The 24,786-nt window shown below is 48.7% G+C and overlaps 11 non-coding genes across 11 annotated transcripts; all 11 read left to right on the top strand.

Moving 5' to 3' along the window:
- Positions 1-2,151: 2,151 nt before the first annotated feature.
- Positions 2,152-2,347, top strand: LOC144386595 (U2 spliceosomal RNA). Its single transcript, XR_013452311.1, has one exon. It is a non-coding gene; the product is annotated as a U2 spliceosomal RNA (small nuclear RNA).
- A 276-nt stretch (positions 2,348-2,623) lies between these two features.
- On the top strand, positions 2,624-2,787 carry LOC144386455 (U1 spliceosomal RNA). Its single transcript, XR_013452171.1, has one exon. It is a non-coding gene; the product is annotated as a U1 spliceosomal RNA (small nuclear RNA).
- A 442-nt stretch (positions 2,788-3,229) lies between these two features.
- LOC144386626 (U5 spliceosomal RNA) lies at positions 3,230-3,344 on the top strand. Its single transcript, XR_013452339.1, has one exon. It is a non-coding gene; the product is annotated as a U5 spliceosomal RNA (small nuclear RNA).
- Positions 3,345-8,937: 5,593 nt separating this feature from the next.
- On the top strand, positions 8,938-9,133 carry LOC144386594 (U2 spliceosomal RNA). The gene has a single exon (XR_013452310.1). It is a non-coding gene; the product is annotated as a U2 spliceosomal RNA (small nuclear RNA).
- Positions 9,134-9,409: 276 nt separating this feature from the next.
- Positions 9,410-9,573, top strand: LOC144386454 (U1 spliceosomal RNA). The gene has a single exon (XR_013452170.1). It is a non-coding gene; the product is annotated as a U1 spliceosomal RNA (small nuclear RNA).
- Positions 9,574-10,015: 442 nt separating this feature from the next.
- LOC144386625 (U5 spliceosomal RNA) lies at positions 10,016-10,130 on the top strand. Its single transcript, XR_013452338.1, has one exon. It is a non-coding gene; the product is annotated as a U5 spliceosomal RNA (small nuclear RNA).
- A 705-nt stretch (positions 10,131-10,835) lies between these two features.
- On the top strand, positions 10,836-11,026 carry LOC144386488 (U2 spliceosomal RNA). The gene has a single exon (XR_013452204.1). It is a non-coding gene; the product is annotated as a U2 spliceosomal RNA (small nuclear RNA).
- Positions 11,027-11,302: 276 nt separating this feature from the next.
- LOC144386451 (U1 spliceosomal RNA) lies at positions 11,303-11,466 on the top strand. Its single transcript, XR_013452167.1, has one exon. It is a non-coding gene; the product is annotated as a U1 spliceosomal RNA (small nuclear RNA).
- A 434-nt stretch (positions 11,467-11,900) lies between these two features.
- Positions 11,901-12,015, top strand: LOC144386623 (U5 spliceosomal RNA). Its single transcript, XR_013452336.1, has one exon. It is a non-coding gene; the product is annotated as a U5 spliceosomal RNA (small nuclear RNA).
- Positions 12,016-12,720: 705 nt separating this feature from the next.
- Positions 12,721-12,911, top strand: LOC144386487 (U2 spliceosomal RNA). Its single transcript, XR_013452203.1, has one exon. It is a non-coding gene; the product is annotated as a U2 spliceosomal RNA (small nuclear RNA).
- Positions 12,912-13,193: 282 nt separating this feature from the next.
- LOC144386478 (U1 spliceosomal RNA) lies at positions 13,194-13,357 on the top strand. The gene has a single exon (XR_013452194.1). It is a non-coding gene; the product is annotated as a U1 spliceosomal RNA (small nuclear RNA).
- Positions 13,358-24,786: the final 11,429 nt, after the last annotated feature.

Genomic DNA, 24,786 nt, shown 5'->3' with positions numbered 1-24,786 from the left:
TACCAAAAGAATTTTATGCGGCGTTCTGGGGGATCCTGGGGAAGGATTTTTTAGAAGTGGTGGGTGCAGTGCTGGAACGGGGGCTGTTGGGGAGGACAATGAGGGAGGGGGTGTTGACCTTGCTACATAAGAAAGGGGAAAAAGAAGACTTGGGTAATTTCAGGCCGATAACTCTTCTCTGTGCTGATTATAAGATCATCGCTAGAGTGTTGGCCGGACGACTCCGATCTGCTCTACCTCATGTGGTAAATGAGGATCAGACGTGTGGGGTGGAGGGGAGACGCATCCAATGGAATTTAGGGCTGGTGAGGGATTGCATTCACTGGGTGGAGGAACGTGGGGTCCCTCTGATGCTGGTGGGGTTGGACATGGAAAAGGCGTTTGATAGGGTGAACCAAGGTTTTTTGGCAGCTGTGTTAGAGAGGATGGGTTTTGGACCAATTTTTCGGAGGTGGTTAGGGATCATGTACACGGGGGTTGGGAGTAGGGTGGTTGTGAATGGGCATATGGGGGTTTTGGTGTCACAGCAGACGGGAGTGAGGCAAGGATGTCCACTCTCGCCACTGCTTTTTGTTATATATATTGAACCGCTAGCTGCAGCTATTCGGGCGGACGCAGGCGTGAAGGGATTGCGCCTTCCAGGGGGTGGAGAGAGGGATTTGAGGATATCCCAGTACGCGGATGACATGACGCTCTTTTTAACAACGAAGGGCTCCTTGCTCCGTGCTTTGGACGTCTTGGGGTCCTTTTCAAAAGTATCCGGGGCCAGGGTCAATGTCGGAAAATCCAAGGTTAAATATTTTGGACCTTGGAAGGGGAGGGGAGGAGGGCTGTTTGGATTGTCGGAGTGCGAGGGTCCAATGAGAATACTGGGGGTGGATTTTGAAGACAGCGAGAGTGGGCCGCTGAACTGGAGGAGGCGCCTGGCAGCACTAAGGTCACGAATAGGACTGTGGAAGGCCCGACGTTTGTCTTTAACTGGGAGGGTTTTGGTGGTGAAAGCGGACATTTTGCCGTCAATGATTTACCTGGCGTACGTTTTCCCCCTGCCACCGGAGTATAGGAGAAGATTAGTGCGGGATGTTTTCTCCTTTGTGTGGGGGGGATACGAGTATGTGAGGAGGGGCTGGATGAGACAAGGGGTACCAGATGGGGGAAGGGGAGTGCCTGATGTGCCACTTAAGTTAGATGTTCTTTTCTTTTCCTTTTGCTGCAACGGGGTGAAGTTCCCTAGTGGGCACTGGTACCATGTGCTGCTCATGTTTTGGCTATCCTTTCCTTTGAGGAAGTGGGTTAAATGGGAGAACGGGCGGCCAAAAGGGGAGGTTATGCCACCACACTACAGGCAGATGATGGGCTGGGCTAAAAGGCACAAGGAATGCGGGGAAGGTGACCTAGGCCTGGATCATCGGGAACTATACAAGGCAATAGTTGCAAAACAGGGACCTGTGAGAGTTTGCGGGGTGGGCAGGGAGGAGTGGCTGTTTGCGCAGCACAAGGAACTGCCAAACAGACTAAAGGACATCAACTGGCTATGTCTACATAAGAGGATGCCTGTGAGGGACACTTTATATAGGCATGGCCTGTCAAGGCTGCGCTCCTGCCCACGATTAGGTTGTGGCAGAGACGAGGACTTATCTCATGTATTTTGGGGATGTGGGTTTGCAAGAACAATGTGGGGAGAGCTGGGGTTTTTTTTTCCTAAACTGGGGGGACTGTCTTATGAGATGCTGATGCTGGGGGTGGGTCTGAGGGGACGGGGATGGGAGGGTTTTTTGTTGTGGTTGATTCTGTCAATAGGGAAGGCAGCACTGTGGGATGACAGAATGGCATTAATACGAAGTAATGAGGTGAACAGGGTTGAAGGAGTGGTGGCGAAGGTGAGGGGGGAGGTGCGGCGGATGAAAAGGAGGGAGGAGGAGAGGCATGGGTACCATGCAGCCAAGGAGCGATGGAAGGGAGTGTTAGCTTAGGTAAGAGGGTGGGGAAGGGGGTTGCTATGGTATTGGGTGCATTGGTACAGTCTGTATGTTGTTGTTTTTTGGTGTTGATGAAAATGACAATGTAATGTAATATTGTGTGTTGGTGTGGAATGTGTAATAAAAAATAAAAAAAAAAATCTGATCTGTTCTTATCAGTTTAATATCTGATATGTCCTCTATACGAGGACTACACAAAAAAAAAAAAAAAAAAATCTGTTCTTATCAGTTTAATATCTGATATGTCCTCTATACGAGGACTACATATTAAGCCGATTTTTAGCTCTGGGAGATGAAAAAGGGGCTTGCTCCGTTCACTCCAAGCATCGACCCGGTATTGCAGCACCTCCGGGAACGGTGCACCCTTTAGATTGTGGAAAATAAAAGAAATGGTAACCTGAATCAGTGGTGTGGTGTTGGAAATGATTTCTGCTTTGAGTAAAACAAGTCTCACCTCCACATAGTTTTTAAGACTGAGGCTTTTGGCAAGTGACTTATGCTTACTCATCAATAGTGCCTTTGTTTTGCAAGTCTCAAATCACTGATTTTAACTTCACCGATCTGTGAGGACGGTGCCATCTGCGAACCGTCACCACAAATGCTGTGACTGGGAATACCGTCCCTGCCTCTGTCACCACCAACTCATACTTACCTGGCAGGGGAGATACCATGATCAAGAAGGTGGTTCACCCAGGGCGAGGCTCAGTCATTGCACTGCGACTGTGCTGACCACTGCGAATTCCCCAAATGTGGGAATCTCGACTGCATAATTTCTGGTAGTGGGGGACTGCGTTCGCGCTCTCCCCTGATATTGAAGTCAAAGAAAAGCCAGGTGTCCCGTTTAATCATCACTGTCTGAATCCCTAGTGAAATCAACCACATTTCAGCAGGATTTTACACGGATTAATCACCACTGCACTGGAGTCTCCGGTGGAGGGAGTCTACAATCAGCAAATCACTGTCTGAATCCAAAGTGAGATCAAGCACATTTCAGCATTAATCATCACTGCGCTGGAGTCTCCAGTGGAGCACGTCTCAAATCAGCAAATCACTGTCTGAATCCAAAGTGAAATCAAGCACATTTCAGCAGGACTTTACACTTTTGCTTGTAAACAAATCAATGAGTTTTTGATGGCTGGTGCTGGGGAATGGGTTTGGCATTGGACAACCGCAGCTCAACCAGTCCCAACCACAAGAGGGATCACTGTTGCGACTGGGATATAAGGCTGCCTGCCACCTGATTCCGCAACTGACTTTGGTTTCTCTTCAATACGCATAAGTCTTTCGCCTTTTACTAAAGACTTCCGTGGAGAGGAACAACAATGAGTTGACCATATTTTTGGCAGGCTCTGCCAATTGGCTGAGCCTCATGTACTTGTGTGAAAAGAAAAGTAGTTGGACAGAGGCTCCTGACAATGGAGCACAAACAAAGTTGTGTTTACTTATCACTGGAGTCACTAGTGCAGCAAGTCTCAAATCACTGTCTGAATCCAAAGTGAAATCAACCAGATTTCAGCAGGATTTTACAGGGATTAATGGTCACTTTACTGGAGTCTCCGGTGGAGCACGTCTCAAATCAGCAAATCACTGTCTGAATTCATTGTGAAATCAACAAGATTTTCAGCAGGAATCATCACTGGAGTCACTAGTGGAGCCTTGCAGCAAGTCTCAAATCTCTGTCTGAATCCATTGTGAAATCAACAAGATTTTCAGCAGGACTTTACAGTGATTAATCATCACTGGAGTCTCTAGTGTCTGAAACAACAGTGAAATCAACCAGATTTCAGCAGGAGTTTACACTTTTGCTTGTAAACAAATCAATGATTTTAGCTTTTTTGAGGACGGGGGCAGCGTGGGGAGTGGGTTGTTAAGTAGCAAGCGACTGCTACGCCCAGTTGAAAGAACCGCACCGCGACAATTGAGATATGTGCTGGTACGTTGGGTCTGCAAACAAACAGTTTGGTGTTATCGCTTCTCGGCCTTTTGGCTAAGATCAAGTGTAGTGGTTGTTGCTAAAGCTGTGCGGTGTATGGAGCTTGGTGGATAAAGTTGCTGGAGTCCCGTCCTCACACAGGCTATCATGTCTGCAGGACTTAGGAACTCGGTGCGATTCACTTGGAAGGTTAAAGAAGATGAGAAACATGGGAAGAGGGAATGGTTCGTGCGTACGGTCGTGGTGGGAGCACTGAAGATTGACCCCGCCCACGTATACTGCCTGCAGTGGAATGCAGCAGGAGGTGGTTTTGACCTCACTCTACACAGCCAAGCAGTGTATGAGAGAGTGATGGAGACAGCGAGGGAAAAGGCGGAAGAAGAGCCCTTTTCAAAGTTTCGGGTGGAGGCTCTTTGCAAGAGGAACTTGAAGATTGTGACGGTCCACATGTACAACCCATACGTGGGGGACGAGACGGTCATATCCTGGTTGTCGAGGTATGGGAAGGTGGAGTCGGCGGTGAGATACCTGAGGGACAGTTTCGGCATCTGGTCAGGGCGGAGACAATTCAAAGTTCTCCTCGAGGACAACCCCGGCGGAGGCGGTGGGCTGCGGCATCCTCCAGCCTACTTCAGCATTGGTGAGGACAGGGGTTTCCTCTTTTACTCCGGCCAGCCCAGTTTCTGCAGGCAATGCCGCAGCTTTGGGCACATGGCGACGGACTGCACCGAAGGGCGATGCCGGAACTGTGGTGGAAGGGGACACAGCGTGGCCACGTGTGGGGCCCCAAAGACGTGCCATGGATGCGGAGGAGAGGGGCACATTGTCCGCGACTGCGCAACTACAACCCGTAGCTACGCAGAGGTAGCAGTGCAGGGGGAGGTCTCTGTCCTCACCCCGTTGGAGGAGGCACTACAGTCGCTCTCTGGAGAGGAGGGAAGGGCTGCTGCACGGGACGAGTCTGCGACTGACCACATCGGCGCAAACGAAACGGAGGAGCGGATGGACACACAAGTGGTTGTGAGCCTGGGAGACTCTCTGCCACTGGTGGGGTCCTGGGCAGACTGTGTGATCAGCTCGGAGGAGGAGGACACCAGGAAAGAGACAATCCAGGGGGTCAGGAAGAGGAGCAGTTCATCCAGGGGTGAGCAGGCTGAGTCTTCGGCAGAAGCAACCGAGGCTGGACCACAGGTGCACAGGTCGAGAAGGAGGAAGAAGAAGCTGGCAGACGGCCGTGCGATGGGGGAGAGCCGGGAACCCCCAGGATCCGAGTCGGAGGGTAGGAGCCAACAGGCTTCTGTGGAGATTTCATCGGGTGGTGCAGGAATGGAGAAAACCGGGGGGACTCCGCGGAGGGAGCCGCCCCAGGACGTTTCTCAAAGCCCGTTACTGCAGGAATATGTTGCCAACAATGATCAACTGGAAGATGGTTGCTTGCCAACAGCGAGCAACCATGGGACAGAGGGTAAAGGGGGGGGGGCACATTTGTGAAGTATTGAATGGCCTTGTTTTCAGTGGTGACCATAAATGTCAGGGGTATGAGAAATATTGTGAAAAGGGCGAGTGTTTTCCAATACCTGTTACAGACGCCCCTACATGTTTGCTTTCTGCAGGAAGTGCATCTAAAGGATGGTGGGGATGTCAGGGAGTTTTCGGAGGGCTGGCTCAAGGGTGAGTCGAGATGGGGAGTAGGGGGGGTACACTCCTCAGGGGTGGGAATCCTGTTTGGAAATAAAGATTTCCAGGTCCGGGACAGCTTCTCAGTAGTGCAGGGGAGGGTACTGGTGGTGGATGCATTATGGAGGGGGGTTTTCTTTAGATTTATCAATGTATATGCACCAGCGGAGCCGAAAGGACGTAAGGCCCTTTTTATTGCACTTAAGGAGGTGTGTGTCACGAATAAGGTGGTGGTTCTAGGGGGGGATTTCAACGTCTCTTTGGAGGGGACAGGGGATTTCAGTCGGCCGTATTTGGAAGAGGTGGTGCAGGCTTTCATGCTGAAGGATGGGTACAGGGCAGTCGAGCCGGCAAGGGAGGGCACCACTTGGTCGAATACACGGGGTTCCCGTAGTCGGATTGATTTTGTTTTTGTGCCTGCTGTGGCTGCTGTACGGAGGGCCGTTGTGGGACCAGTGTGGTTCTCAGACCACAACCAACTTGAGGTGGCCTTTTCGGTGGCGGCCCCAATTTTTGGAAGGGGTTACTGGAAGTTGAATTGTGGGGTTTTGGAGGAGGAGGCTTTCCGTAGAGCCTTCACTTTACACTATGAAGGGTGGGTCTCACTGAAGCCTTTTTTTGACAATATTGTGGAGTGGTGGGAATATGTGAAGGTAAACGCCAGGGAGTTGACTGTGGGATATTGTTCACAACGAGCGAGGGAGGAGAAGGGGGGGTTTAGGAGGCTCCAAAGGGAGCTGCAGGCTATGATGGAGGCGGAGAACAAGGGGGAAAGAAGGGATAAGCAGAGGGAGAGGGAGGTGAGGGAGAATTTGGGCCTATACTTTAAAGGAAAAGCTGATGGGTTACTGAGGAGATGTGGGAGGGAATCCATCAATGTAGCAGAGACCTGTTCGCCCATGTTTTTTAAACAGGTGAGGGCTGCCCGGGCAAGAGCGTGCATTCCGGGGCTACGGGGGAAGGATGGTGACCTTGTCTCAGATCCGGAGGGGATGGTTGGGGTTGCCTCCAATTTTTTTGGGGACGCCATGGGGCCACAAGAGGTGGAAGAACCGGAGGAAGGAGGTTTTTTGAAGGGGCTTGAGGCTAGGGTGCCAAGGGAAGTGGTGGAGGCCCTAGAACGCCCGGTGGGTCTCGCAGAGTTGGAGGGAGCTATGAAAGGTTTGGGAGGGGGAAAGGTGCCGGGGATTGATGGGTTACCAAAAGAATTTTATGCGGCGTTCTGGGGGATCCTGGGGAAGGATTTTTTAGAAGTGGTGGGTGCAGTGCTGGAACGGGGGCTGTTGGGGAGGACAATGAGGGAGGGGGTGTTGACCTTGCTACATAAGAAAGGGGAAAAAGAAGACTTGGGTAATTTCAGGCCGATAACTCTTCTCTGTGCTGATTATAAGATCATCGCTAGAGTGTTGGCCGGACGACTCCGATCTGCTCTACCTCATGTGGTAAATGAGGATCAGACGTGTGGGGTGGAGGGGAGACGCATCCAATGGAATTTAGGGCTGGTGAGGGATTGCATTCACTGGGTGGAGGAACGTGGGGTCCCTCTGATGCTGGTGGGGTTGGACATGGAAAAGGCGTTTGATAGGGTGAACCAAGGTTTTTTGGCAGCTGTGTTAGAGAGGATGGGTTTTGGACCAATTTTTCGGAGGTGGTTAGGGATCATGTACACGGGGGTTGGGAGTAGGGTGGTTGTGAATGGGCATATGGGGGTTTTGGTGTCACAGCAGACGGGAGTGAGGCAAGGATGTCCACTCTCGCCACTGCTTTTTGTTATATATATTGAACCGCTAGCTGCAGCTATTCGGGCGGACGCAGGCGTGAAGGGATTGCGCCTTCCAGGGGGTGGAGAGAGGGATTTGAGGATATCCCAGTACGCGGATGACATGACGCTCTTTTTAACAACGAAGGGCTCCTTGCTCCGTGCTTTGGACGTCTTGGGGTCCTTTTCAAAAGTATCCGGGGCCAGGGTCAATGTCGGAAAATCCAAGGTTAAATATTTTGGACCTTGGAAGGGGAGGGGAGGAGGGCTGTTTGGATTGTCGGAGTGCGAGGGTCCAATGAGAATACTGGGGGTGGATTTTGAAGACAGCGAGAGTGGGCCGCTGAACTGGAGGAGGCGCCTGGCAGCACTAAGGTCACGAATAGGACTGTGGAAGGCCCGACGTTTGTCTTTAACTGGGAGGGTTTTGGTGGTGAAAGCGGACATTTTGCCGTCAATGATTTACCTGGCGTACGTTTTCCCCCTGCCACCGGAGTATAGGAGAAGATTAGTGCGGGATGTTTTCTCCTTTGTGTGGGGGGGATACGAGTATGTGAGGAGGGGCTGGATGAGACAAGGGGTACCAGATGGGGGAAGGGGAGTGCCTGATGTGCCACTTAAGTTAGATGTTCTTTTCTTTTCCTTTTGCTGCAACGGGGTGAAGTTCCCTAGTGGGCACTGGTACCATGTGCTGCTCATGTTTTGGCTATCCTTTCCTTTGAGGAAGTGGGTTAAATGGGAGAACGGGCGGCCAAAAGGGGAGGTTATGCCACCACACTACAGGCAGATGATGGGCTGGGCTAAAAGGCACAAGGAATGCGGGGAAGGTGACCTAGGCCTGGATCATCGGGAACTATACAAGGCAATAGTTGCAAAACAGGGACCTGTGAGAGTTTGCGGGGTGGGCAGGGAGGAGTGGCTGTTTGCGCAGCACAAGGAACTGCCAAACAGACTAAAGGACATCAACTGGCTATGTCTACATAAGAGGATGCCTGTGAGGGACACTTTATATAGGCATGGCCTGTCAAGGCTGCGCTCCTGCCCACGATTAGGTTGTGGCAGAGACGAGGACTTATCTCATGTATTTTGGGGATGTGGGTTTGCAAGAACAATGTGGGGAGAGCTGGGGTTTTTTTTTCCTAAACTGGGGGGACTGTCTTATGAGATGCTGATGCTGGGGGTGGGTCTGAGGGGACGGGGATGGGAGGGTTTTTTGTTGTGGTTGATTCTGTCAATAGGGAAGGCAGCACTGTGGGATGACAGAATGGCATTAATACGAAGTAATGAGGTGAACAGGGTTGAAGGAGTGGTGGCGAAGGTGAGGGGGGAGGTGCGGCGGATGAAAAGGAGGGAGGAGGAGAGGCATGGGTACCATGCAGCCAAGGAGCGATGGAAGGGAGTGTTAGCTTAGGTAAGAGGGTGGGGAAGGGGGTTGCTATGGTATTGGGTGCATTGGTACAGTCTGTATGTTGTTGTTTTTTGGTGTTGATGAAAATGACAATGTAATGTAATATTGTGTGTTGGTGTGGAATGTGTAATAAAAAATAAAAAAAAAAATCTGATCTGTTCTTATCAGTTTAATATCTGATATGTCCTCTATACGAGGACTACACAAAAAAAAAAAAAAAAAAATCTGTTCTTATCAGTTTAATATCTGATATGTCCTCTATACGAGGACTACATATTAAGCCGATTTTTAGCTCTGGGAGATGAAAAAGGGGCTTGCTCCGTTCACTCCAAGCATCGACCCGGTATTGCAGCACCTCCGGGAACGGTGCACCCTTTAGATTGTGGAAAATAAAAGAAATGGTAACCTGAATCAGTGGTGTGGTGTTGGAAATGATTTCTGCTTTGAGTAAAACAAGTCTCACCTCCACATAGTTTTTAAGACTGAGGCTTTTGGCAAGTGACTTATGCTTACTCATCAATAGTGCCTTTGTTTTGCAAGTCTCAAATCACTGATTTTAACTTCACCGATCTGTGAGGACGGTGCCATCTGCGAACCGTCACCACAAATGCTGTGACTGGGAATACCGTCCCTGCCTCTGTCACCACCAACTCATACTTACCTGGCAGGGGAGATACCATGATCAAGAAGGTGGTTCACCCAGGGCGAGGCTCAGTCATTGCACTGCGACTGTGCTGACCACTGCGAATTCCCCAAATGTGGGAATCTCGACTGCATAATTTCTGGTAGTGGGGGACTGCGTTCGCGCTCTCCCCTGATATTGAAGTCAAAGAAAAGCCAGGTGTCCCGTTTAATCATCACTGTCTGAATCCCTAGTGAAATCAACCACATTTCAGCAGGATTTTACACGGATTAATCACCACTGCACTGGAGTCTCCGGTGGAGGGAGTCTACAATCAGCAAATCACTGTCTGAATCCAAAGTGAGATCAAGCACATTTCAGCATTAATCATCACTGCGCTGGAGTCTCCAGTGGAGCACGTCTCAAATCAGCAAATCACTGTCTGAATCCAAAGTGAAATCAAGCACATTTCAGCAGGACTTTACACTTTTGCTTGTAAACAAATCAATGAGTTTTTGATGGCTGGTGCTGGGGAATGGGTTTGGCATTGGACAACCGCAGCTCAACCAGTCCCAACCACAAGAGGGATCACTGTTGCGACTGGGATATAAGGCTGCCTGCCACCTGATTCCGCAACTGACTTTGGTTTCTCTTCAATACGCATAAGTCTTTCGCCTTTTACTAAAGACTTCCGTGGAGAGGAACAACAATGAGTTGACCATATTTTTGGCAGGCTCTGCCAATTGGCTGAGCCTCATGTACTTGTGTGAAAAGAAAAGTAGTTGGACAGAGGCTCCTGACAATGGAGCACAAACAAAGTTGTGTTTACTTATCACTGGAGTCACTAGTGCAGCAAGTCTCAAATCACTGTCTGAATCCAAAGTGAAATCAACCAGATTTCAGCAGGATTTTACAGGGATTAATGGTCACTTTACTGGAGTCTCCGGTGGAGCACGTCTCAAATCAGCAAATCACTGTCTGAATTCATTGTGAAATCAACAAGATTTTCAGCAGGAATCATCACTGGAGTCACTAGTGGAGCCTTGCAGCAAGTCTCAAATCTCTGTCTGAATCCATTGTGAAATCAACAAGATTTTCAGCAGGACTTTACAGTGATTAATCATCACTGGAGTCACTAGTGGAGCCTTGCAGCAAGTCTAAAATCCCTGTCTGAATCCATTGTGAAATCAACAAGATTTTCAGCAGGACTTTACAGTGATTAATCATCACTGGAGTCTCTAGTGTCTGAAACAACAGTGAAATCAACCAGATTTCAGCAGGAGTTTACACTTTTGCTTGTAAACAAATCAATGATTTTAGCTTTTTTGAGGACGGGGGCAGCGTGGGGAGTGGGTTGTTAAGTAGCAAGCGACTGCTACGCCCAGTTGAAAGAACCGCACCGCGACAATTGAGATATGTGCTGGTACGTTGGGTCTGCAAACAAACAGTTTGGTGTTATCGCTTCTCGGCCTTTTGGCTAAGATCAAGTGTAGTATCTGTTCTTATCAGTTTAATATCTGATATGTCCTCTATACGAGGACTACATATTAAGCCGATTTTTAGCTCTGGGAGATGAAAAAGGGGCTTGCTCCGTTCACTCCAAGCATCGACCCGGTATTGCAGCACCTCCGGGAACGGTGCACCCTTTAAATTGTGGAAAATAAAAGAAATGGTAACCTGAATCAGTGGTGTGGTGTTGGAAATGATTTCTGCTTTGAGTAAAACAAGTCTCACCTCCACATAGTTTTTAAGACTGAGGCTTTTGGCAAGTGACTTATGCTTACTCATCAATAGTGCCTTTGTTTTGCAAGTCTCAAATCACTGATTTTAACTTCACCGATCTGTGAGGACGGTGCCATCTGCGAACCGTCACCACAAATGCTGTGACTGGGAATACCGTCCCTGCCTCTGTCACCACCAACTCATACTTACCTGGCAGGGGAGATACCATGATCAAGAAGGTGGTTCACCCAGGGCGAGGCTCAGTCATTGCACTGTGACTGTGCTGACCACTGCGAATTCCCCAAATGTGGGAATCTCGACTGCATAATTTGTGGTAGTGGGGGACTGCGTTCGCGCTCTCCCCTGATATTGAAGTCAAAGAAAAACCATGTGTCCCGTTTAATCATCACTGTCTGAATCCCTAGTGAAATCAACCACATTTCAGCAGGATTTTACACGGATTAATCACCACTGCACTGGAGTCTCCAGTGGAGGGAGTCTACAATCACTGTCTGAATCCAAAGTGAAATCAACCAGATTTCAGCATTAATCATCACTGCGCTGGAGTCTCCAGTGGAGCACGTCTCAAATCAGCAAATCACTGTCTGAATCCAAAGTGAAATCAAGCACATTTCAGCAGGACTTTACACTTTTGCTTGTAAACAAATCAATGAGTTTTTGATGGCTGGTGCTGGGGAATGGGTTTGGCATTGGACAACCGCAGCTCAACCAGTCCCAACCACAAGAGGGATCACTGTTGCGACTGGGATATAAGGCTGCCTGCCACCTGATTCCGCAACTGACTTTGGTTTCTCTTCAATACGCATAAGTCTTTCGCCTTTTACTAAAGACTTCCGTGGAGAGGAACAACAATGAGTTGACCATATTTTTGGCAGGCTCTGCCAATTGGCTGAGCCTCATGTACTTGTGTGAAAAGAAAAGTAGTTGGACAGAGGCTCCTGACAATGGAGCACAAACAAAGTTGTGTTTACTTATCACTGGAGTCACTAGTGCAGCAAGTCTCAAATCACTGTCTGAATCCAAAGTGAAATCAACCAGATTTCAGCAGGATTTTACAGGGATTAATGGTCACTTTACTGGAGTCTCCGGTGGAGCACGTCTCAAATCAGCAAATCACTGTCTGAATTCATTGTGAAATCAACAAGATTTTCAGCAGGAATCATCACTGGAGTCACTAGTGGAGCCTTGCAGCAAGTCTCAAATCTCTGTCTGAATCCATTGTGAAATCAACAAGATTTTCAGCAGGACTTTGCAGAGATGAATCATCACTGGAGTCACTAGTGGAGCCTTGCAGCAAGTCTCAAATCCCTGTCTGAATCCATTGTGAAATCAACAAGATTTTCAGCAGGACTTTACAGTGATTAATCATCACTGGAGTCTCTAGTGTCTGAAACAACAGTGAAATCAACCAGATTTCAGCAGGAGTTTACACTTTTGCTTGTAAACAAATCAATGATTGCAGCTTTTTTGAGGACGGGGGCAGCGTGGGGAGTGGGTTGTTAAGTAGCAAGCGACTGCTACGCCCAGTTGAAAGAACCGCACCGCGACAATTGAGATATGTGCTGGTACGTTGGGTCTGCAAACAAACAGTTTGGTGTTATCGCTTCTCGGCCTTTTGGCTAAGATCAAGTGTAGTATCTGTTCTTATCAGTTTAATATCTGATATGTCCTCTATACGAGGACTACATATTAAGCCGATTTTTAGCTCTGGGAGATGAAAAAGGGGCTTGCTCCGTTCACTCCAAGCATCGACCCGGTATTGCAGCACCTCCGGGAACGGTGCACCCTTTAAATTGTGGAAAATAAAAGAAATGGTAACCTGAATCAGTGGTGTCTGGTGTCTGTTGGAAATGATTTCTGCTTTGAGTAAAACAAGTCTCACCTCCACATAGTTTTTAAGACTGAGGCTTTTGGCAAGTGACTTATGCTTACTCATCAATAGTGCCTTTGTTTTGCAAGTCTCAAATCACTGATTTTAACTTCACCGATCTGTGAGGACGGTGCCATCTGCGAACCGTCACCACAAATGCTGTGACTGGGAATACCGTCCCTGCCTCTGTCACCACCAACTCATACTTACCTGGCAGGGGAGATACCATGATCAAGAAGGTGGTTCACCCAGGGCGAGGCTCAGTCATTGCACTGCGACTGTGCTGACCACTGCGAATTCCCCAAATGTGGGAATCTCGACTGCATAATTTGTGGTAGTGGGGGACTGCGTTCGCGCTCTCGCCTGATATTGAAGTCAAAGAAAAACCATGTGTCCCGTTTAATCATCACTGTCTGAATCCCTAGTGAAATCAACCACATTTCAGCAGGATTTTACACGGATTAATCACCACTGCACTGGAGTCTCCAGTGGAGGGAGTCTACAATCAGCAAATCACTGTGTGAATTCATTGTGAAATCAACAAGATTTTCAGCAGGACTTTACAGTGATTAATCATCACTGGAGTCTCTAGTGTCTGAAACAACAGTGAAATCAACCAGATTTCAGCAGGAGTTTACACTTTTGCTTGTAAACAAATCAATGATTTTAGCTTTTTTGAGGACGGGGGCAGCGTGGGGAGTGGGTTGTTAAGTAGCAAGCGACTGCTACGCCCAGTTGAAAGAACCGCACCGCGACAATTGAGATATGTGCTGGTACGTTGGGTCTGCAAACAAACAGTTTGGTGTTATCGCTTCTCGGCCTTTTGGCTAAGATCAAGTGTAGTGGTTGCTGCTAAAGCTGTGCGGTGCATGGAGCTTGGTGGATAAAGGTGCTGGAGTCCCGTCCTCACACATGCTATCATGTCTGCAGGACTTAGGAACTCGGTGTGATTCACTTGGAAGGTTAAAGAAGATGAGAAACATGGGAAGAGGGAATGGTTCGTGCGTACGGTCGTGGTGGGAGCACTGAAGATTGACCCCGCCCACGTATACTGCCTGCAGTGGAATGCAGCAGGAGGTGGTTTTGACCTGACTCTACACAGCCAAGCAGTGTATGAGAGGGTGATGGAGACAGCGAGGGAAAAGGCGGAAGAAGAGCCCTTTTCAAAGTTTCGGGTGGAGGCTCTTTGCAAGAGGAACTTGAAGATTGTGACGGTCCACATGTACAACCCATACGTGGGGGACGAGACGGTCATATCCTGGTTGTCGAGGTATGGGAAGGTGGAGTCGGCGGTGAGATACCTGAGGGACAGTTTCGGCATCTGGTCAGGGCGGAGACAATTCAAAGTTCTCCTCGAGGACAACCCCGGCGGAGGCGGTGGGCTGCGGCATCCTCCAGCCTACTTCAGCATTGGTGAGGACAGGGGTTTCCTCTTTTACTCCGGCCAGCCCAGTTTCTGCAGGCAATGCCGCAGCTTTGGGCACATGGCGACGGACGGCACCGAAGGGCGACACAGCGTGGCCACGTGCGGGGCCCCAAAGACGTGCCATGGATGCGGAGGAGAGGGGCACATTGTCCGCGACTGCCCAACCACAACCCGTAGCTACGCAGAGGTAGCAGTACAGGGGGAGGTCTCTGTCCTCACCCCGTTGGAGGAGGCACTACAGTTGCTCTCTGGAGAGGAGGGAAGGGCTGCTGCACGGGACGAGTCTGCGACTGACCACATCGGCGCAAACGGAACGGAGGAGTGGATGGACACACAAGTGGTTGTGAGCCTGGGAGACTCTCTGCCACTGGTGGGGTCCTGGGCAGACTGTGTGATCAGCTCGGAGGAGGAGGACACCAGGAAAGAGACAATCCAGGGGGTCAGGAAGAGGAGCAGTTCATCCAGGGGTGAGCAGGCTGAGTCTTCGGCAGAAGCAACCGAGGCTGGACCACAGGTGCACAGGTCGAGAAGGAGGAAGAAGAAGCTGGCAGATGGCCGTGCGATGGGGGAGAGCCGGGAACCCCCAGGATCCGAGTCGGAGGGTAGGAGCCAACAGGCTTCTGTGGAGATTTCATCGGGTGGTGCAGGAATGGAGAAAACCGGGGGGACTCCGCGGAGGGAGCCGCCCCAGGACGTTTCTCAAAGCCCGGTACTGCAGGAATATGTTGCCAACAATGATCAACTGGAAGATGGTTGCTTGCCAACAGCGAGCAACCATGGGACCGAGGGTAAGGGGGGGAAACTTTTGTGAGGTATTGAATGGCCTTGTTTTCAGTGGTGACCATAAATGTGAGGGGTATGAGAAATATTGTGAAAAGGGCGAGTGTTTTCCAATACATGTTACAGACGCCCCTACATGTTTGCTTTCTGCAGGAAGTGCATCTAAAGGATGGTGGGGACGTCAGGGAGTTTTCGGAGGGCTGGCTCAAGGGTGAGTCGAGATGGGGTGTAGGGGGGGTACACTCCTCAGGGGTGGGAATCCTGTTTGGAAATAAAGATTTCCAGGTCCGGGACAGCTTCTCAGTAGTGCAGGGGAGGGTACTGGTGGTGGATGCATTATGGAGGGGGGTTTTCTTTAGATTTATTAATGTGTATGCACCAGCGGAGCCGAAAGGACGTAAGGCCCTTTTTATTGCACTTATGGAGGTGTGTGTCACGAATAAGGTGGTGGTTCTAGGGGGGGATTTCAACGTCTCTTTGGAGTGGACAGGGGATTTCAGTCGGCCGTATTTGGAAGAGGTGGTGCAGGCTTTCATGCTGAAGGATGGTTACAGGGCAGTCGAGCCGGCAAGGGAGGGCACCACTTGGTCGAATACACGGGGTTCCCGTAGTCGGATTGATTTTGTTTTTGTGCCTGCTGTGGCTGCTGTACGGAGGGCCGTTGTGGGACCAGTGTGGTTCTCAGACCACAACCAACTTGAGGTGGCCTTTTCGGTGGCGGCCCCAATTTTTGGAAGGGGTTACTGGAAGTTGAATTGTGGGGTTTTGGAGGAGGAGGCTTTCCGTAGAGCCTTCACTTTACACTATGAGGGGTGGGTCTCACTGAAGCCTTTTTTGACAATATTGTGGAGTGGTGGGAATATATGAAGGTAAACGCCAGAGAGTTGACGGTGGGATATTGTTCACAACGGGCGAGGGAGGAGAAGGGGGGGTTTAGGAGGCTCCAAAGGGAGCTGCAGGCTATGATGGAGGCGGAGAACAAGGGGGAAATACGGGATAAGCAGAGGGAGGTGAGGGAGAATTTGGGCCTATACTTTAAGGGAAAAGCTGATGGGTTACTGAGGAGATGTGGGAGGGAATCCATCAATGTAGCAGAGACCTGTTCGCCCATGTTTTTTAAACAGGTGAGGGCTGCCCGGGCAAGAGCGTGCATTCCGGGGCTACGGGGGAAGGATGGTGACCTTGTCTCAGATCCGGAGGGGATGGTTGGGGTTGCCTCCAATTTTTTTGGGGACGCCATGGGGCCACAAGAGGTGGAAGAACCGGAGGAAGGAGGTTTCTTGAAGGGGCTTGAGGCTAGGGTGCCAAGGGAAGTGGTGGAGGCCCTAGAACGCCCGGTGGGTCTCGCAGAGTTGGAGGGAGCTATGAAAGGTTTGGGAGGGGGAAAGGTGCCGGGGATTGATGGGTTACCAAAAGAATTTTATGCGGCGTTCTGGGGGATCCTGGGGAAGGATTTTTTAGAAGTGGTGGGTGCAGTGCTGGAAGGGGGGCTGTTGGGGAGGACAATGAGGGAGGGGGTGTTGACCTTGCTACATAAGAAAGGGGAAAAAGAAGACTTGGGTAATTTCAGGCCGATAACTCTCCTCTGTGCTGATTATAAGATCATCGCTAGAGTGTTGGCCGGACGACTCCGATCTGCTCTACCTCATGTGGTAAATGAGGATCAGACGTGTGGGGTGGAGGGGAGTATCCCAGTACGCGGATGACATGACGCTCTTTTTAACAACGGAGGGCTCCTTGCTCCGTGCTTTGGACGTCTTGGGGTCCTTTTCAAAAGTATCCGGGGCAAGGGTCAATGTCGGAAAATCCAAGGTTAAATATTTTGGACCTTGGAAGGGGAGGGGTGGGGGGCTGTTTGGATTGTCGGAGTGCGAGGGTCCAATGAGAATACTGGGCGTGGATTTTGAAGACAGCGAGAGTGGGCCGCTGAACTGGAGGAGGCGCCTGGCAGCACTAAGGTCACGAATAGGACTGTGGAAGGCCCGACGTTTGTCTTTAACTGGGAGGGTTTTGGTGGTGAAAGCGGACATTTTGCCGTCAATGATTTACCTGGCGTACGTTTTCCCCCTGCCACCGGAGTATAGGAGAAGATTAGTGGGGGATGTTTTCTCCTTTGTGTGGGGGGGATACGAGTATGTGAGGAGGGGCTGGATGAGACAAGGGGTACCAGAGGGGGGAAGGGGAGTGCCTGATGTGCCACTTAAGTTAGATGTTCTTTTCTTTTCCTTTTGCTGCAACGGGCTGAAGTTCCCTAGTGGGCACTGGTACCATGTGCTGCTCATGTTTTGGCTATCCTTTCCTTTGAGGAAGTGGGTTAAATGGGAGAACGGGCGGCCAAAAGGGGAGGTTATGCCACCACACTACAGGCAGATGATGGGCTGGGCTAAAAGGCACAAGGAATGCGGGGAAGGTGACCTAGGCCTGGATCATCGGGAACTATACAAGGCAATAGTTGCAAAACAGGGACCTGTGAGAGTTTGCGGGGTGGGAAGGGAGGAGTGGCTGTTTGCGCAGCACAAGGAACTGCCAAACAGACTAAAGGACATCAACTGGCTATGTCTACATAAGAGGATGCCTGTGAGGGACACTTTATATAGGCATGGCCTGTCAAGGCTGCGCTCCTGCCCACGATTAGGTTGTGGCAGAGACGAGGACTTATCTCATGTATTTTGGGGATGTGGGTTTGCAAGAACAATGTGGGGAGAGCTGGCTTTTTTTTTTTCCTAAACTGGGGGGACTGTCTTATGAGATGCTGATGCTGGGGGTGGGTCTGAGGGGACGGGGATGGGAGGGTTTTTTGTTGTGGTTGATTCTGTCAATAGGGAAGGCAGCACTGTGGGATGACAGAATGGCATTAATAAGAAGTAATGAGGTGAACAGGGTTGCACAATGCATCTGGGGCAGTTTTGGCCTCTTTCAGACCCAATAACGTAAAAGCTAAAGCAATTTGCAAGTTGGAAAACGGCTTCTGGGGCGTCACCGAGGCAAGCACAGTCTCCCAGACGTCAAAATCGCCCCCCAAAAATGTAGGTCACCTTGACTGAGACAAGGACTTGCCTAGAGGGCTATAAATACCTCTCGAATTCTGGGCTCATTTAGCGGAAGGCGCCCCAGCGTAGTTCCCAGTGAGGTGCGGCGGTCTCGTAGTCTGCACGTGACCGTTCGCTCACACACGTGGCCACTAGGTGTGTGAGGGTAAATGGAGCGTTGCAACTACGCCTCTGGATCGATCCGCACGTCCACTAACATAACAGGCGCGTACTGCATTTTTTGACTACTTACTGACTTGATTGTGTTTTTAGTGGTATTGTAATAATAATAACTTGCTCAATTTTTAGCCGATTTGGAAACGGTTTGGTTTGTCATGAACGTAACAGGTCTACTTGTGGCACTGCATACGCATGAATAATGTTCTGTTCAATATCATTTTCGTGTGAAAAGCCATGGTTATACCCATTCATAAGTATCACCAATACATACATCTCTGTACAGGGTGGGGATTTCAACATGCAGCATATCCTGATGCACATTTCTAAAGGGAAACCGTGTACCTTTTTTAGAACATTATTTTTTTTTTGACAACATAAAACCATTACTCATATTATGTATGCTGTGCCATAACTACATGTTGCACGTTGAGGACAAAACAAAACCGTTTGGTCTCGGTTGAAAACGCAGACGAGAGATCTAGCCTTTATTATGAATCCATGGTCTCTATCGGGAACCAGCGTGACGTCTATATATTTCCGAGCAAGGCGCGGTCGCCCGACACCGACGCTTCAAAGCCTGTCACGGGCGTGAAAGGGGTTCGTTCGCCACTGGCACACACTGGCTTCGCCAACTTGAGCTGTCCAACCATGTGTGTCCACACCATGTGCGAGGGAATATGGAGCGCGGCAAAAGTACGCTTCTAAATCGGACCGCACCTCCGCAAAGCGGACGAGACATCTAGCCTTTATTATAAATTTATCGGGAACCGAACCCGCGGCCCCAAATCTCCGAGCAAGGTGCGCATGCGCAGTGAGGCCCCTCATGTTTTTAGTGGTGCATGCACTTGTAATAATAATAACTTGCTCAATTTATAGCCGATTTGGAGACGCTTTGGTTCGTCATGAACGTAACAGGGCTATTTATGGCACTGCATACGTATGAATAATGTTCTGTTGTATATCATTTTCGCGTGAAAAACCAAAGCCTTTCTGTATTATTATCACTATTGTCAGGATTGTGAGTTCAAATTGACTGTACAAGGCCTTCTCTGCTGGCCTAAACATCATCAAAATATATCTCTTTTTTTCCTGTCCAGTGGACTGTATATAGTCAGATGTGCCAGCGTCATGGCGTGATGTGGCATGACGCGTCCCCGTCGCTCCCCGAGAGATCAGCTGAGATGCACAAAACCATCACGAGCTGCTTTTGCACCAATTGATTACATTAAGTCGTTGTTCTCCTTAATACCCCTCATGCTTCTTTTTTCTTTTAGGCGTATGTGTTATTTTATATACAATCATATTGATTGTCTCTTTAACTTGGCCTGTTTCTCAGAGCTTTTCTGTGTTATTATCACAATTGTCAGGATTGTGAGCTCAAACTGACTGTCCAACTCTATATCTTTCAGTTTCTACAGGTTTTCTACAGGTGGTGGGCCGTGAGGGCCAGCAAGGCCTCCTCTGCTGGCCTAAACACCTTCCGTAGTGAGTCTTCCTTTATGACTGAAGAGTATTCCGCTTCTTCAGGATAAGTCCGCTATTTAAAATCCCTCTTGGGTCAGGTTGCCAGCAACGTTCCCTCTGATTTCTCACGTGTCTGGGCGTACACAAAAGCTCCCTGAGCACACGGAGGACCACTGTGAGCAACATCAGATGTGCGCGCTGTGACCACACACATCGCACCTGTTCAACACCTTGGATCATCAAGTTACGTGGTTTATTAAAAGAATCAAATCAAGGCAGCGATTTTAATTAGTTTACTTTTAATATAAGCGATTTGGGCCACTTCAAAAGAAAAAGACAAAAATCTTGTTGGTGTTCATGAGATGTGTAGTGTGCTATATGTTATGTGTGTTATGTGAGAGTCATGCTTTGGCCTTGGAAAGAGTCGTGCTTTGGCCCGGGTGTGGTCCTGCTGTGGCCTGGCTGAGGGCTGAGGGTCCTGTTCTGGAAGAAATGAGGCATATCCACCTTTCCGACATAACATTTTGTTCACATTAATACATTCCCATTTTGCCAAATGACATGTGCTGTAGCTTGCGTTGGAGTGTAAATTCCACAATTAAAAAAACATAATTGTGGATAAAAGTTAAACAAACTTATTTTCGTCACCCTCACAGAAAGTACCGTGTAATATATCTGTCCATCTACTTTGAAACGGCGCCACCTGGCCATTGGCACGCTATGCTGGCCGAAAACGGTACTGCACCTGCTCTAGCTTGAAACCTGCATCAATGATTTGTGAATTCACAAAGCGGACGAGACGTCTAGCCGTTATTATGAATTTCTCGGAACCGAACACGCGGCCCCAAATCTCCGAGCAAGGTGCGCATGCGCGGTGAGGCCCCACAGTCCGTGCCGGTGTGCTAACCGCTCGGCCAAGTAGGAGAATTGCGATTCCGTCCAGTGACGTGGCATAACTCGTCACTGTCGCACCCTGAGAGATCAGAGAGATGTTTTTAGTGGTGCACGCACTTGTAATAATAATAACTTGCTCAATTTTTAGCCGATTTGTAAACGGTTTGGTTTGTCATGAACGTAACAGGGGTAGCTATGGCACTTCATACGTATGAATAATGTTCTGTTGTATATCATTTTTGTGTGAAAAGCCAAAGCCTTTCTGTATTATTATCACAATTGTCAGGATTGTGAGTTCAAACTGCCTATATATCTCTATATATTTCAGTTTCTACAGGTTTTCCACAGGTGGAGGGCGGTCAGGGCCAGCAAGGCCTTCTTTGCTGGCCTAAACATCATCCATTTTTTTAAAAATACAATCATATTGATTGTCTCTCTAACTTGTCTCCCAGAGCTTTTCTGTATTATTATCACAATTGTCAGGATTGTGAGTTCAAATTGACTGTACAAGGCCTTCTCTGCTGGCCTAAACATCATCAAAATATATCTCTTTTTTTCCTGTCCAGTGGACTGTATATAGTCAGATGTGCCAGCGTCATGGCGTGATGTGGCATGACGCGTCCCCGTCGCTCCCCGAGAGATCAGCTGAGATGCACAAAACCATCACGAGCTGCTTTTGCACCAATTGATTACATTAAGTCGTTGTTCTCCTTAATACCCCTCATGCTTCTTTTTTCTTTTAGGCGTATGTGTTATTTTATATACAATCATATTGATTGTCTCTTTAACTTGGCCTGTTTCTCAGAGCTTTTCTGTGTTATTATCACAATTGTCAGGATTGTGAGCTCAAACTGACTGTCCAACTCTATATGTTTCAGTTTCTACAGGTTTTCTACAGGTGGTGGGCCGTGAGGGCCAGCAAGGCCTCCTCTGCTGGCCTAAACACCTTCCGTAGTGAGTCTTCCTTTATGACTGAAGAGTATTCCGCTTCTTCAGGATAAGTCCGCTATTTAAAATCCCTCTTGGGTCAGGTTGCCAGCAACGTTCCCTCTGATTTCTCACGTGTCTGGGCGTACACAAAAGCTCCCTGAGCACACGGAGGACCACTGTGAGCAACATCAGATGTGCGCGCTGTGACCACACACATCGCACCTGTTCAACACCTTGGATCATCAAGTTACGTGGTTTATTAAAAGAATCAAATCAAGGCAGCGATTTTAATTAGTTTACTTTTAATATAAGCGATTTGGGCCACTTCAAAAGAAAAAGACAAAAATCTTGTTGGTGTTCATGAGATGTGTAGTGTGCTATATGTTATGTGTGTTATGTGAGAGTCATGCTTTGGCCTTGGAAAGAGTCGTGCTTTGGCCCGGGTGTGGTCCTGCTGTGGCCTGGCTGAGGGCTGAGGGTCCTGTTCTGGAAGAAATGAGGCATATCCACCTTTCCGACATAACATTTTGTTCACATTAATACATTCCCATTTTGCCAAATGACATGTGCTGTAGCTTGCGTTGCAGTGTAAATTCCACAATTCCATCCATCCATCCATCGTCAAACCGCTTATCCTGCACACCGGGTCGCGGGGGGGGGGGGGGTGGAGTCCATCCCAGCATAAATTCCACAATTACAAAACACAATTGTTTTGTGGATAAAAGTTAAACAAACTTATTTTCGTTACCCTCACAGAAAGTACCGTGTAATGTATCTATGCATCTACTTTGGAACGGCGCCACCTACTCTTTGGCACACCACGCTGGCCGAAAACGGTACTGCACCTGCTCTTGCTTGAACCCTGCATCAATCCGAATTCCACTCCGTCCTAGAATTCCACTCAGCCAAACGTGATGGTTCAAAATGACAGCGCTCGATTGGCCGGTGTGTCCTGCTGACAAATAGAACACCCACAATGCATCTGGGGCAGTTTTGGCCTCTTTCAGACCCAATAACGTAAAAGCTAAAGCAATTTGCAAGTTGGAAAACGGCTTCTGGGGCGTCACCGAGGCAAGCACAGTCTCCCAGACGTCAAAATCGCCCCCCAAAAATGTAGGTCACCTTGACTGAGACAAGGACTTGCCTAGAGGGCTATAAATACCTCTCGAATTCTGGGCTCATTTAGCGGAAGGCGCCCCAGCGTAGTTCCCAGTGAGGTGCGGCGGTCTCGTAGTTTGCACGTGACCGTTCGCTCACACACCTAGTGGCCAATAGGTGTGTGAGGGTAAATGGAGCGTTGCAACTACGCCTCTGGATCGATCCGCACGTCCACTAACATAACAGGCGCGTACTGCATTTTTTGACTACTTACTGACTTGATTGTGTTTTTAGTGGTATTGTAATAATAATAACTTGCTCAATTTTTAGCCGATTTGGAAACGGTTTGGTTTGTCATGAACGTAACAGGTCTACTTGTGGCACTGCATACGCATGAATAATGTTCTGTTCAATATCATTTTCGTGTGAAAAGCCATGGTTATACCCATTCATAAGTATCACCAATACATACATCTCTGTACAGGGTGGGGATTTCAACATGCAGCATATCCTGATGCACATTTCTAAAGGGAAACCGTGTACCTTTTTTAGAACATTATTTTTTTTTTGACAACATAAAACCATTACTCATATTATGTATGCTGTGCCATAACTACATGTTGCACGTTGAGGACAAAACAAAACCGTTTGGTCTCGGTTGAAAACGCAGACGAGAGATCTAGCCTTTATTATGAATCCATGGTCTCTATCGGGAACCAGCGTGACGTCTATATATTTCCGAGCAAGGCGCGGTCGCCCGACACCGACGCTTCAAAGCCTGTCACGGGCGTGAAAGGGGTTCGTTCGCCACTGGCACACACTGGCTTCGCCAACTTGAGCTGTCCAACCATGTGTGTCCACACCATGTGCGAGGGAATATGGAGCGCGGCAAAAGTACGCTTCTAAATCGGACCGCACCTCCGCAAAGCGGACGAGACATCTAGCCTTTATTATAAATTTATCGGGAACCGAACCCGCGACCCCAAATCTCCGAGCAAGGTGCGCATGCGCAGTGAGGCCCCTCATGTTTTTAGTGGTGCATGCACTTGTAATAATAATAACTTGCTCAATTTATAGCCGATTTGGAGACGCTTTGGTTCGTCATGAACGTAACAGGGCTATTTATGGCACTGCATACGTATGAATAATGTTCTGTTGTATATCATTTTCGCGTGAAAAACCAAAGCCTTTCTGTATTATTATCACTATTGTCAGGATTGTGAGTTCAAATTGACTGTACAAGGCCTTCTCTGCTGGCCTAAACATCATCAAAATATATCTCTTTTTTTCCTGTCCAGTGGACTGTATATAGTCAGATGTGCCAGCGTCATGGCGTGATGTGGCATGACGCGTCCCCGTCGCTCCCCGAGAGATCAGCTGAGATGCACAAAACCATCACGAGCTGCTTTTGCACCAATTGATTACATTAAGTCGTTGTTCTCCTTAATACCCCTCATGCTTCTTTTTTCTTTTAGGCGTATGTGTTATTTTATATACAATCATATTGATTGTCTCTTTAACTTGGCCTGTTTCTCAGAGCTTTTCTGTGTTATTATCACAATTGTCAGGATTGTGAGCTCAAACTGACTGTCCAACTCTATATCTTTCAGTTTCTACAGGTTTTCTACAGGTGGTGGGCCGTGAGGGCCAGCAAGGCCTCCTCTGCTGGCCTAAACACCTTCCGTAGTGAGTCTTCCTTTATGACTGAAGAGTATTCCGCTTCTTCAGGATAAGTCCGCTATTTAAAATCCCTCTTGGGTCAGGTTGCCAGCAACGTTCCCTCTGATTTCTCACGTGTCTGGGCGTACACAAAAGCTCCCTGAGCACACGGAGGACCACTGTGAGCAACATCAGATGTGCGCGCTGTGACCACACACATCGCACCTGTTCAACACCTTGGATCATCAAGTTACATGGTTTATTAAAAGAATCAAATCAAGGCAGCGATTTTCATTAGTTTACTTTTAATATAAGCGATTTGGGCCACTTCAAAA

The sequence above is a fragment of the Gasterosteus aculeatus genome, chromosome 13, assembly GCF_964276395.1.
Source record: "Gasterosteus aculeatus chromosome 13, fGasAcu3.hap1.1, whole genome shotgun sequence".
In the NCBI taxonomy this organism is placed as follows: Eukaryota; Metazoa; Chordata; class Actinopteri; order Perciformes; family Gasterosteidae; genus Gasterosteus; species Gasterosteus aculeatus.
Note: the sequence above shows the minus strand (reverse complement) of the source record. Positions and strands in the feature narration are given on the sequence as shown.